General features: G+C 45.2%; 1 long non-coding RNA gene across 1 annotated transcript in view; it reads right to left on the bottom strand.

The window, feature by feature from the left end:
- Window positions 1-823: 823 nt before the first annotated feature.
- The window catches only part of LOC147019682 (uncharacterized), a 22244-nt gene continuing 9387 nt past the window's right edge, over window positions 824-13680 (bottom strand). Inside the window, exon 2 of the long non-coding RNA XR_015061488.1 lies at window positions 824-12365. This is a non-coding gene — a long non-coding RNA (uncharacterized LOC147019682). The remainder of the gene's footprint in view (window positions 12366-13680) is intronic.

The raw sequence follows: 13680 nt of genomic DNA, 5'->3' as shown, positions 1-13680 counted from the left end.
ATATATTATATTGTTACGAATTTGGAAGCCTTTTGCACACAGACAGCCAGAGTCCCCGCAGTTCAGTTATTTCGATAAGTATGTGTTTATAGTTAGGGTCCTGTCCCTTATGTCTAATGGGAATTTCATGTGTGCTGCGGGTTTATTTTTTAGTCAGGATTTTTTTACAACAACAACAACAACAACAGTGGCACCATCCCTCACTCAACCCGACGCCATAACACACGTGTTGCTGGCTGCGGGCGTGGGTGGGACCCCTCGCTCCAGAGCCGACTCCGCCCACGAGGGCAAGGGCTTGCCCTTCATCCAATCAGGAGGCTCATCGCCTCAGCTCCAACTCCACCCCTAAAAGGCAGGGTTTTTCCCCCTGTCCAATCAGAGGGGGACAGACATCACTCGACGAAACCCTGTCCAATCAGGGAAAAGATTACCACAGAATTCCGATCACCCCACCCCACGAGAGAGATAGGTTGAGCATCGGCGCGTTCTGTCTGGGTCTGCCTTGCCTGGTGTCGTTTGATCCGTGGAAGCTTTTCCAGCCTTGATCGCCTGTCGCCTCGTCGTCTCTTGCCTTGTCCGCCTTCGTGCTGGCTGGCATTCGTCGCTCTATCCCTCGTCCCTGGTGCTTGGTGCTGCGTTGAGGCGGTAGGTTTGAGTCCCGCCACCAGACAAGCTCGACCAGACCGCACGAGGTGGACAGGTGCAAGTGCAGGCTCTTGTCCTCATCTCGCCTTCCCTCCCGAGCTGAAGGGCCAAATAAAGGCCGCGGCCACCATTTTTTTGGGTGTGTGTGTGTGTGTGTGTGTGTGTGTGTGTGTGTGTGTGTGTGTGTGTGTGTGTGTGTGTGTGTGTGTGTGTGTGTGTGTGTGTGTGTGTGTGTGTGTGTGTGTGTGTGTGGCGCCAGTCTGATAAGTAGCAATTGTTTAAGTGCCTTGTACATTACTTGCATTCCTTCTTGATAGTCGATTTAACTCTGCTCTTTTTCTGCCCCCCCCACACCATTATAAATAAACCCCCCAATTGTTCAATGTACCAGCTCGTTGTTGTGCTTTCTATTATTGACCCAGGACGGTTCGTGCTTGAGAACCAGTAAGCCGATTAGGCTGTAGGTTGTCGTTTGGACCGACGGACTTTGGTAATTCCACTCGGTTACACCGGACTGAGGTCGCTAGAGCGACCCGGTTTGACAGAATCCGTTGAGGGTGTGACTTCCCTGGTAATTTGACGACGTGGGTACTTAGGTATATTGAAATTTGGCGATTACCCCTTCCCCCACGCCGTCAGAGAATTGGCGAGCATGGTCCTTAAGTGACCTGTGACCTTCGGAGTTGTCCGAAGGTTACGACCTGCAATTCTGGGTGTTCGGTGGGAGACGGCTCTACTGCTCCACCTGGCGGCCGTTCCTCACCACCGACCCCAGGCCCACAACAATATGGACTCCTCCCATGCTCTTTGAGCTGAAAAAGCTGTTTAAAGCAACCATGAAAGGCTACCGAAGGTAAGCCTTTTGCCATTTCAAACCCTTCCCAGAGTTCCTCCACAGCTATAAAGACATTCATAAAATAGTACATGCATGATCATCCCGATGCAACACACCCCCTCAGCTGTTGGACCGGTTTCATCACTTGGTGAATCATCAGCGACAGTGCAGACAGAAACATGGTTTGCAGCCACACCTTTTTTATTACATAAAAATCAAACAAGAAAGTCATTCAAATCAAAACATGAAAATCAAGAAATCAAAACTTAGAAATCGAACAACAACAAAATAAACCAATGTCACCCGCAGGGTGACCCGTATCTTGCCAAAAGGTGACCATGTGTGACTTCTTTAAGGTCACACTGAGGTGAACAGAGCTGCTATCCACCAGGAGCGACTCCTTGAGGAATATCTGCCTACGAGAGATTCCGATGAGAATCGTTCTAGAGTAACCATGAAAAATATGCGTTTGCCTCGTAACGTCACCAAATGACGTCATAATTTCTCAAGCTTGACATATCTAGAAAGCACTCATCGAGGTGTTCAATTTGAGGTACTACACGATATGGTTCCTAAAAGTTGAAAATTTGACCTCAGGTGCTAACCATGAAGGTCAAGGCCAATCGCCACCAAAAATTAATCAGCTGAGTGCCAGACCATGAACTATATTCCCATGAAGTTTGAAGACGATCCGATCAAAATTACTCAAAAAAATAAGGGTTTCGTCGACTCCCCTGATTTGCGACAAAGTGACCTTGACCTTGACCTTGAAAATTTTATGCGCTGAAAGGGACCTCTATAGGCCTCTGATATGCAAAGTTACAAAAATTTCCAATGATAACTGTGCTCTGCAGAATTATTTATACGTGATTGGACAAAAAAAGCATACAAGCTGACTAACATATCTTGCAAAAACTTCGTTTTGGCAAGATAAAAATCAGACAAAAATCAGTAAATCAAAATCGAAGACCAGATATGAAAGAAGAAGAAGAAGCAGAAGAAGAAGAAATCAAAGGAAAAGGCACAAACAAAACAATTATCCCAACCTTTTGAGTCCCAATGCCTATGCTTCACTTGGAGGGGGTGAAAAATGAGGGGTGGGGAGCTCCATCTTCGGGAGCGAGGACGGGATCGGGAAGGACCTGGTGAGTGATGACTCAGGGAACCTTTCCCATATTCAGCCACGTTGTGTCCCTCTTCTGCTGACCCCAGATTGGTTGTCTTATGCTCTATGTCCCACAGGCTTTTTCACGGCTGTTCATTGTCAATAAATTCCCTGTGGGGCTGGGGGGGGGGGTGGACGCTCTATGTCCCACAGGCTTCTTCACGGCTGTTCGTGTCAATAAATTCCCTGTGGAACCTTGCTCAGGGCACGCAGTCTTTTGGCCACTCGGGCCTTCCTCTGACGCTTATTCATTGTCAGTTCTGCTGTGTCAATCTCTGCCTCCTCAGAGGAGCCATCGCTTTCCAAGCCCGGTGGCGTGGTCTCTTGAATGGTGGTCGTTTCCTCGGACCCCGCCACCGGAGCAACCACCTTTTCCGCAATGTGCTCCCGTCCCTTCTCAATGGGCCCAGCACTCGACGTAACCACATCCAGCTTCTGTGCTGCTAGCGGAAAGGGACTGCAGCTTCCTCCCTGCTCTCCTCCTTCCTCTCCTCTCCTCTCCCACCCACTGCTCCACCTCCTCTGTGGGGAGGGGGAACAACACACCAGGCCCACACCTTCCATCATTCCTGGGACAACACCCCCCCCACCCCTGCCCGTAGATGCACACATCTTGCTCACGTAGTTCTGTGGGCAGGAGTGGAAGGTGTGCCCCAGTACACCACAGAGGTTGCACTGCACCTGGGTGATGCAGTGTTCCCTCAAATGTCCCAACTGTCCATACTGGGTGCAAAATTGTGCTTTGCACGCAGAAACAAAGGTGTTTGAGTTGACCACTCCTGCGGCATACTTTTGGCTGTCCCACGTTAAATACCTGGTCACTGTCCATTCCAATGATGATCCCATTAGGGATGTGGGTGACTGTGCCACCTCCTTGACCCAAAGCTTAACACATTACTGCTGAGCCCCAGTCCATATACCCAAACCATTTCAGATTAACCACAATAGTCTCTTAACATCCATATATCGAGACGACCAATAACGGACATCATAATCAGTTACACTCTCATTGTAGAAGTGGACCGTCATGACCTTCATTCGGAGTGGGCCTCAACCACCAAATCAGCCAGGAAACCAGTTGAAAAAGGTGTGAAGCATGAGGCTACCTTCCTGCCTGGTGGGCGAAGCTTACCAGACAGGAGGAAGGCCAGGGGAAAAGCAGGAAGGGAAAGACGAACAAAAACGCAGGACTAACAGGACAGAAATGATAAGAAAAACAGGACAAGATGGGGGAAATAAAAACACCAAGATAAACAACAGGGTGCAGAGTGGCACCTCAGATGGAACCTTATGGCTCTGCCATTTTTTATTTTTAAAAAAAATCTCCACAATAAATCAAAACAAGAAATCAAGCAAGAATCAAGGAAATCACAACAAAAAAAATCACAATCCAACAGGAAATTAAAGAAGAGAAAATTAAAGAAGAAGAGAAAGTCAAAGGTGAAGAAATGAAGAAAAGTGGCAAAATCAAAGGAGAAGAAATCAGAAGAAGAAATTAAAGAATAAGAAATCAAAAGCTAAAAGGAAACCCAAAATCAAAAAGTCTATCATGAACCAAACTGTCACTTGACCATAGAGATCCCCATCACCTCCACAGCACCTGAAAGGGGCTCAAACTGGAGAGGGAGGGAACTCCTCTTCAGGGAGCGAGAGCGAGAATGGGAATGGGAACTGGCACTGGAACGGATGGGGGAGAGGGGAGGGAAGAGGGAGTCTCCGTCAGCCATCTCAGAACATTTCCTGTAAATGAAGACTTTTCTGACTCGCATAGTCAGTCCTGAGAGGGTTTTGTTCCTTGTGCACACACCTTTTATAAATGGGCCATGCAGCCTTGCTTGAGGGAGCCTTCCCTTTATCCCGGCCCCTTTTCTGGCGCTTTTAGCCTTTCCAACCGTCTTGGTCCACATCCTCGTAGCCGGAGGAGGAGCTGGCTCCTTCTTCCTCCAGTAGCAGGCTCTTCCAAATTGAGGCTGCTCCCTCCGTCTCCACTACCGGAGCAACCACCTTTCGCCTAGAGGGACCTGTTTCCTTCACTTCGAAGCCAACGTTCGATGTTGCCGCATCTCCATCATTGCTCGCTGTCTCCTCTTTAGTCGTCCCTCCCTCTCCTTTTCTCTCCTCCACACGTTTCTCACTATGGCAGGGTGGACCGAAACCTCTGGCACCTTAGTTGGTGCTGGGGCAACATCCTCACCCCCACCCACAGAGGCGCTCATCTTGCTCGCATAACTCTGTGGGCAGGAGCGCAAGGTGTGCCCTGATAAATAACACAGGTCGCTCCACACCTGAGTGGTGCAGCACTCCTAGTCCATGGGCCCAGGCATATATCGGTACCATCTGAGGAAACCAAACTTTAGGGCTACTAAGTTATTGGTAGGGACTTTATGATTATTTCAATATGTGATAACCGTTCCAGAAGAGCAGCTTAGTGTATGTATTTTGCATTTTTACCATTTTACCATTCTGAGATATTGACATTTTAGGGGAAAATCAAAAAAAAACAAAAAACCAAGGACCACTGGGAGGAAGTGGCAGAGCTGAAGTCCACGCAGGAGGAAGCAGACACCCGAATGCTTCTGCATGCTCTGCATGCAGCAGAGGCTGGGTACAAGGCTGTGGTGATCACTGCCAAAGATACAGATGTCCTTGTGCTGTGTCTTGCCTTCAATAAGGACATCCCATGCCCCGTGTATCAGAAGTGTGGTATGCAAACCCGCACACGGTTCCTAGACATTGACAAGCTTGCTAGATCGATGGGAGACAGTGTCTGTGATGCCCTGGTTGGACTGCACGTGTTCTCTGGTTGTGATACAGTCAGTGCCTTTGCAGGCCGGGGAAAGATGGGCGCCTTGAAGCAAATGAAGTCGGATAAGACCTACCAAGAGGCCTTCAGTCAGCTCGGTCATTCATGGGAAGTATCCACTGAGCTCTTTCAGAAGCTGCAAGAGGTCGCCTGCCACATGTCACCTGCCACCTGTCTACCAACACCACAAAAGTCAATGAACTCCGACATCAACTCTTCTGTGCCAGACGGGGAGAGATAGAGTCCAGTCAGCTTCCACCATGTGAAGACTGCCTCTTCATGCACGTCCTCCGTGCAAACTACCAGGCTGCTATTTGGAGGCGCTGTCTGCAATGCCAATCCTATGTTCCAAGTCCCAAGGGCTGTGGATGGACCACTGATGATGACGGGAAGCTGGCCATCGAGTGGATGCAGGGTTCTCCAGCACCGGATGCAGTGTTGCAACTGCTTTCCTGCAAGTGTGGACGGTCATGCAAACTCCCAGACTGCACGTGCCTTGCCAATAGCCTGGAGTGCACTGACATGTGCAAGTTGCGAACCTGCAGCAACCAGCCCGCTGATGTCGAGGAAGAGGTTGTAGACCTCGAGGACTCTGATGCTGATAACAGTGATGAAGACTAGACTACTGATCCATGGTGTGAATGTTTTGGCACAATCACAAGGACCTTCATGGCGACAAATATGCATGAGTAAAACATAGTACATAAACATGCCACAGTAGCGTGGTAAAATTTTGGTTATCCGTAAATTTCACATTTTGGACTCTTGTTGGAACTAGGGTAGGGGAAGGGCAATTCCTTTAACTGTGGTAAAAACTTGTAAAATGTTCATAAATATTTTCCTCATACAACTTGTGCATGTTGTCAGCTACTGCGGTTCAGTAGCACTACCCAGGGAACTTGTATGACAATATTATAAATTAAAATGTACTGAAAATCACTAATCAGCAACATTTTGATAGGCCCTATTGTTCGCTACTTTCTGCCATAAAACAAATTCTGCCTTCAGGAATGACAGAAAGGATTATTCGGATGGTATAAATAAAGCATTTCAGACATGTATTTGTGGTTTGCAATTCATTCTAGCCCCATGTGGAAACAGCAATTGCATCATTAGTGAATGTTTCTGAGTTTGCCTTTTCACTTTCATTATGCGGAGGGTGGGTACATTCCAGAGATGATAACTACCAATAAGCTGCCAGTCTGCAATGGTTATCACATCAAAATATGATCTATATATTTATACACCAATTCAAAAATCATAACTAGGATTGGTTTCCTTAGATGGTACCGACAAGTGGAATTTCTGGCCTGGGCCCATGGACTATTCCTCAAATGTCCCAGCTCAGATTCTATAAATAAATCGACCCCTCCCATGCAAGATTTCAATGTGACTCATTAACCCTTTGAGTATGGTGAAATCCATCATTAAGAAGTGGAAGACATTTCATACCACCCAGACTCTACCCAGATCAAGTCACCCATCAAAACTTAGCAGGCAGACAAGCAGGAAACTGGTTTGGGATGTCACTGTAAATCCAACAATGACTTTTTTAAAATCTGCAAGGCTCTACGTCTGAGATGAGCGTAAGTGTTCATCAAACAACAATATCCCATTCTCTTCACAAAGCTTCACAAAGCTTCACAAATCAATATCCCATCCACCTCTATGGACAGGTGGCAGAAAGAAGCAATGACTGAAAAAGACTCATCTCATAGCTCGTATGGAGTTGGCAAAAAAGCAGCTTAATCATACTGAAGGCATGTGGAGAAACGTTTTGCAGGCAGACGAGACAAAAATGGAACTTTTTGGTCTAAATTCAAAGCGTTATGTCTGGCTGAAGCCAAACACTGCACATCACCCAGTCAACACCTTGCACATGTTGCAATGCTTCACACAATTGCAATCTATCTTTGTAGTTGGTTCACGAGCGCCAGCCAGTGACCACTATATTCGTTATGTCTGTGTGTGTCTGTCTGTCTGTGTGTCTGTCTGTCCAGAGCATAACTCTGTGGACTTTGATCCAATCTTGATGAAACTTGGTTATTGTTCGATATCAATGTCTAGTTGTGTTTTCCTGGATGAGGGCGTGCTACTCCCATTGTGGGCGGAGCCACGGCCCCAAAAATAGCCATTTTTAGGGGGTAGTCGGATTAAAAATCTATCTTCTCCTTGGGAATTGACTGAATGGAATGGGTTCTTCAGTATTTGAATAGCAAAATGAATTATATCTAAAACTTGTCGTTGTCTGATTTTTCATTTTCGTCCCAAGGTCAAAAACATATAAAATTGCGAATTTTGACATAAAAATCATACGGCCGCCCAAACTTTGAGAGCTAGGATGACAATATTGTTGCGGATTCGCGCCCGCCGGCGTGCGAACGGCCACGTAACTCGAATCGCGGCACGTCGCCCACCGGACGGACAATCCAGTCGTGACCCTCTCGGACTAACGCCGGGAACCAGTCACGGGTGGACCTTTCGGTCTCACCGCGATCAAGCCAATCGGCCCCCGCGTGGGATAGGGTTGCTCGCCAAATTCGACCTACCTAAGTACCCACACGGAGGGTAGACCGGGCGATCGCACCTCGCCGCAGGTCGACTTCGGACACGGGCCACTTAAGCGACCCGTTCCGTACTATCGGGATAACCGAGCGGTGTTATCGTCGGCCTCGACGGTTCGATTAATTATCGGGCGTATTCAGCCCACTACCAACCCTTTACGTGAAGCAAGATGAGGATTCAATGAAAGAAATGACGAAGCGAAGCGGGAAACAGTTCAACACAAAGCACATTTATTCGCGATGAACGGAAAGCACACATATTCAATTCCACCAAAAGCACATAGAAAAGGAAAAGAAACACAATGCAATTTTACACAAAAAGCAAATGTGACAATGCAGATCTAATACCGATTACGCGAGCACACGGCAACACTTATACAATTTTACTTCACAGACGGCGCCGACAACACATATCCAAAACCAAGAAAAAGAACACCCTCAAGGATGAGGCGGGCCTGAGGCCGAGACCGGGTCGGGCCTACCCGTCTGGTGATGAGACGCGGAGCGGCGATGGTGCCTCAACTCCGCGGGCCTCGCGGGCAGTGTCTGGTAGGGGGTGGGAAAGGGGCCCCTTGGTCGCACTATCTCAGCGCGGGGGGGGGAAACAGGAGGGGGTTGCTGATGCTCGGGGGAAAGGAGGATTTTTACTCTGCCTCGAGTCCCGCGACGAGCGTCTCCACCTCGACCAGGTCGCGCCGTCGGCCTCCCTGGTGTGCAGCTCCCGGCACGACGCGAGCACCCCCTCGTCTGCCCTCGCCGCCTCTCCACAGCTCCGTCCTCTTCGCTCCGACTCCAACGCACACGACGACGACGACGACCAACTCCTTCTTGCTTCTTCTTCCCAACTCCACCGACTGCGAAGTCTTAACTCACTGGACTGACGAACGCAGCCGCTTATATAAGCCCCGTGGCTTCACTCTCTCATCTTTGACCCCCTGCCTTCGACCTTTCACCTCGCTCCCCATTGGCCCGAGAAAAAGTGGGCGTGAATGCATTTTGATCCATAAATTTGCATATAGCGATCGCCCTCCAACGCCCTGGAGGCGGGGCCAAATCGCCCCTCACTCACCGATTGGACGGAACAAAAGTGGGCGTGTGTCGTTTTTGATCCGTTTTTGGAGCGGAAAATCCGTGGTTTTGTACACGCTGTTCGGCGCGCGCCCTGCACGAGTCCAACACCGGTACCCACAAGCGGCGCAAGAACGGTGGCGATGCGACGGTTGCGAGGTGTGACGTGAAGCGGCGCCGCGGTGGGTGGTTGATGTTGTGGTTGGTGGTGGTAACAATGGCGGTTGGTCCAAAATAAAGATAGTAAAAGAAAAACGGCTATCCTGAAGAGTCGCAGCACGCATAAATGACATGTATTCCCACTAGACAACGGGTTTGGGCCTAACTACACATATACTTACCGAGATATCTCACCTAAGGGACCTGAATGGTGGTTTGCGAATTTGGTAACCACAACAATATTTTCATGCATAATCTTGAGGTCATTCCCCACCTAAAGTCTTGAAACCATTTTTGCTCTATCTCAAACACCTTGCCCATGGCGCCCCCTTCAAGTTTGTTTTTACGCTTATTTCATCAAAGTATAGATAATCCGAGGAGTGCGAAATGCCATATTAGTGTAGGGCCATGTGTAATCCTGTATTTTTTCTTTGCCAACTGTTGTTTCTAATGTTTTTCATGTTCTATGGACATCCTTCTAATAAAACAACGATGTTGGGAAGTTTTAATTTTATTCTTTTTATGAATTTTAGACCCAATTTTGATATGAACCTAAATTAACTAAAAAAAAAACGTATACTTTTTCAATTTTTTTTTTAATTTTGTACATAAATATTAAATATAGCATGTGACACCTCAAAATGAGTCTCTCAGTGACTACAAACACATGAGCATACTATTTTAGACATTTGATATAGATTTTAAGGCATTGTTTGCATACATAGATAAATATACTTTGCTTGGATGGTATGTAAACTTACTAACATCACTAACAATAAGCTGTATAATGTGGAATCATATACATATATCAAGTTATTATAATTATATGCTCATTGTTTTGCAGTGTATTTCAGGGAAAAACATGATAAACTCTTGTTACCAAATATAAAATAGTTGGGGACAATTCCAGTATAGATCCAGGTGATTCGAAAGACAACATTATGTTGCACTTTTTATATAATACCTAAATGTATTAAGGGTCATATCATAAGTCTGCATCGCTTCCCTAAAGTACTTTCTTATGGTGGGTGGGTGAGTGGGTGGTTGGTCACAGAGGGGGGAATGCATTGTTAAAAATCAGTTCTCCCATTAGTCTGGAGGGGTGAGTGGTTCTAATCTACATTGTATATGACAATACTTTAAGGAAGCGATGCAGTCTTAAAGCAAGGTGATTATTACAGAAAATTCACATTTGTGCATATATTCATGCAGTTTGTTGAAATGTGTTAAACAATGTCCTAGTATGACACATTCTATACCTACCTACTACACTACACATTCTACTCTAATTACTACCACTCTAATATATGGCCATACGACTTAATTACTCGACTAGAGATTCTACACATCCAGCTGCTAACATTTAGTGTCAACATGAATGACATACACATAACTGGTTCTATTTATAGTAAATCACAAAGTTAATTTCAGTTTAATACTTTATAGTCAGTCGTCAACATCATCATCATCACTTTCAGTTTCATCATCACTGTCAATCATCAAATTGACAGGTTCTGTGTTCATGCATTTCTCAGGTGATGCCTCACAGGCACACATCTCTGTGCAAGGGAGACCAGATTTTTTGCATGAACATCTACCCCCTATGCATTTACTAGTTCCGCATCCACATCTGGTGAGCTCTATCACAGCATCTGGTGCTGGTTTCAGAGTGGTTAGGATTGGAACATAGGTACTGTCCTCCAGCCATACCTTTCTGGTGGTGGCAAGTTGGGTTGTGGATTGCAGTCATTACACCAAATCATGGCCTGATAGTGGGCACGTAGGGTATGCTGTTTTAATACAGCTGCAGTTGGTGGTAACCTTTCAGACTCCGCCTGTGACCTCTTAAACATCTCCCAACGAAGCTGTCCCACATCCTTTTTTTGGTCTGTGGCTGGAACAGCTGACAAACAAATTCTTCTAAGGCAGCTTCTGTCTCTCTTGTGGATGTTATGGTAGAGCCCAGGTTTTTGAAGGCAGTAAGCATGTTTGGAGAAGCCTTCTGCATAACTTTCCAGCAGGTCAGTTTTCCTTTCCCAGCAAACTTTCCTGTTGTATCACAGCCTGTAAAACTGTGAAATCCAGGCAATGCTGCTGCCAGATCTTCCCCAAGTGCTTCATAGATTGGCCTCAGTGGTACTATATGTTGGTGTTCTCCTGCTCCTAATATCATGCATGTCTGCTGCCCAAGTTCAGGAAAATGATGTAATGCAAGAATAAACACGTCTGTGTCAGGTGAGAGGATGTGAATTACACCTCGAGACTTTGCAGCTTCTCGAGCATGAAGTATCAAGATTGTGTCTGCTTCCGCCTGGGTTGTGGTCAGATGCATCACAGGTTGCTGCCGAGTAGAGTGTACACCATTTTTAGTAGACACAATGACTGATTTTTCACTTTCGGTGAAAAGGTTAAGTACCTTCATTGAAAGATACTCTGTGAGACTGCTCTTTGTTTTAGAGCTGCTCAGGAATGTGTCCATAGCTGTTCTGATAGGTGTTAAGTCCATACACACATAGCTCCATGAATCCTTGATAGATCCTTTCCGATGATCGCGTGTACCCTGTTTCATGTTCTATGTTTTTCATGTTCTATGGACATGCATTATGTAGCTGCTCATTGGTATCATCCTTATCACAAAAGAAGCATAGTTCCTTGTCATAGGATTTTGCAGATGATCTTGTGAATCGTTCTGAGCTAGAAGACTGTCCCTCACTTGTACATGTAGCTACTTTAGGTTTATCTGCAGTCTGCTTTTTTGATGGCCGTCCTCCTCCTTTGCTACGCTTTGTGATTAGGCTTGCATCACCTAGTGCCACACTTTTGTCATACCTTTTTTTTGCACCATCCAACATTTTTGAACTGACTGTGTCTCTGTAGCAGTTTCTGTGCCATGAAGCACCCCATTGTTTCAGCTGTTCTGCTGTAACACTACCTAGTCTGTTGCTGATTGATAGACATTCTGGATCTTGGTAACTGGCCCATTTCTGTATATGGTCAAGAAGGGTTTCATAAGACTCATCTTCAGGGTTTGTTACCAGGTCTCCAGTTGCATTTTGGCACTTAATGCAGAGTTTATAATCAATAGGTTCACATTTCTGCTGCTTTCTTGGTGGCTCTGCCATTTTCCTAAAACACACAAACATATTCATGTTAGGAACCACCACTGCCCATGCAGTTAGATACATTCTATAATGCAGTTAATAATACATTCTATTATATCAAAGTTTCTCAGCTTATCTGAAGAAATAATATCATATATAAATAATTGTACTTGTTCATTTAGTTTGTCAACATCTCCACCAGCAATTCTGCATTACCTGAAAAACAATGGATTCTGCACAAATTGTTTCAGAATTAGTTTTTTCTAATTTGTTTATAATGATGGTCGATTGATGGATGGATGGGCAGATGATGCATTCATGGCAATGATATATGTGTATATAAGCTCTGCTGGTTGACTAATGTCAGCAGAGCTAAATGCATCTAAACAAATGACATCATGGATTTATTTGTCAAAGAATAAAATATTCTATTTGCATGTCTATATTTTACACTATAATTGGATATATCACTGGTTTCATAAAGTAGAATATTTTGCCTATTTTTTGCAAATTTGTCCAAATATTTATTTTGTTGTTACTATAATAACTGAAAAGTGTCATAAATTGTTAAAGCTCATCATTCCAATCATTTGATATGTCACATGATACACTTTACTTCTTAAACAAAACACTGATAGAAAATATTCACATTTTTTTTTTTGTGTTTTTGACGGTTATGCATTGTTTCGTTAAAAAAGGCATAAAACTGAAAATGAAAACTTCCCAACATCTTTCATATCCTTTAGGGATGTCTAAAGGATACAAAAATGTATATAAACAACAGTTGGCAGACCAAAAATGCGCTCAGATTTTTCAACATATGACCCTACACTATATAGCCTATATGATGTTATATTGTTCCTGGAATGTTCCAGAGGGAGTTTTGCACCAAAGGTCATAATCCTTGACCTTTGACTTTTAAAGGCCACAAAGGTCAAATTTTCAAAGGTGTGGGAATCGAACCAGGTTTTCGACCTTCTTCGACGAACCAACTCCAATGAGCTATATCACGTATCCTGTTTCCTCATTTTAATGTCCACAACATTGTTTTGTGACCTTTAAAGGTTATGCAAAGGTCAAATTTCGAAAGTTGTTGAACGAAACCGGGTTTTTGACATTTTGCAGCTAATAACCTGTCACCCGTACCACATCATGTTGATCATTTTTATTACTTGGTCTAAAATTATCACATTGTCTCATCCTTGACTTCTGAAACAATCTACATCGTCAAATACCGCTCGTGAACCATCGTCGTCTTCAGACTTGTCTTCCCCTTGTGTTTTTCTATCTCCCAGTTTTGTTATTTGCCCCAGAGAGAAGCCTCGTTCTTTCTCTAAATC

This window comes from Eptatretus burgeri, chromosome 9, assembly GCF_056783735.1.
Source record: "Eptatretus burgeri isolate ZD-2024b chromosome 9, Ebu_testis_v1, whole genome shotgun sequence".
Classification (NCBI taxonomy): domain Eukaryota; kingdom Metazoa; phylum Chordata; class Myxini; order Myxiniformes; family Myxinidae; genus Eptatretus; species Eptatretus burgeri.
This window is presented reverse-complemented; position numbering and strand designations above follow the sequence as displayed.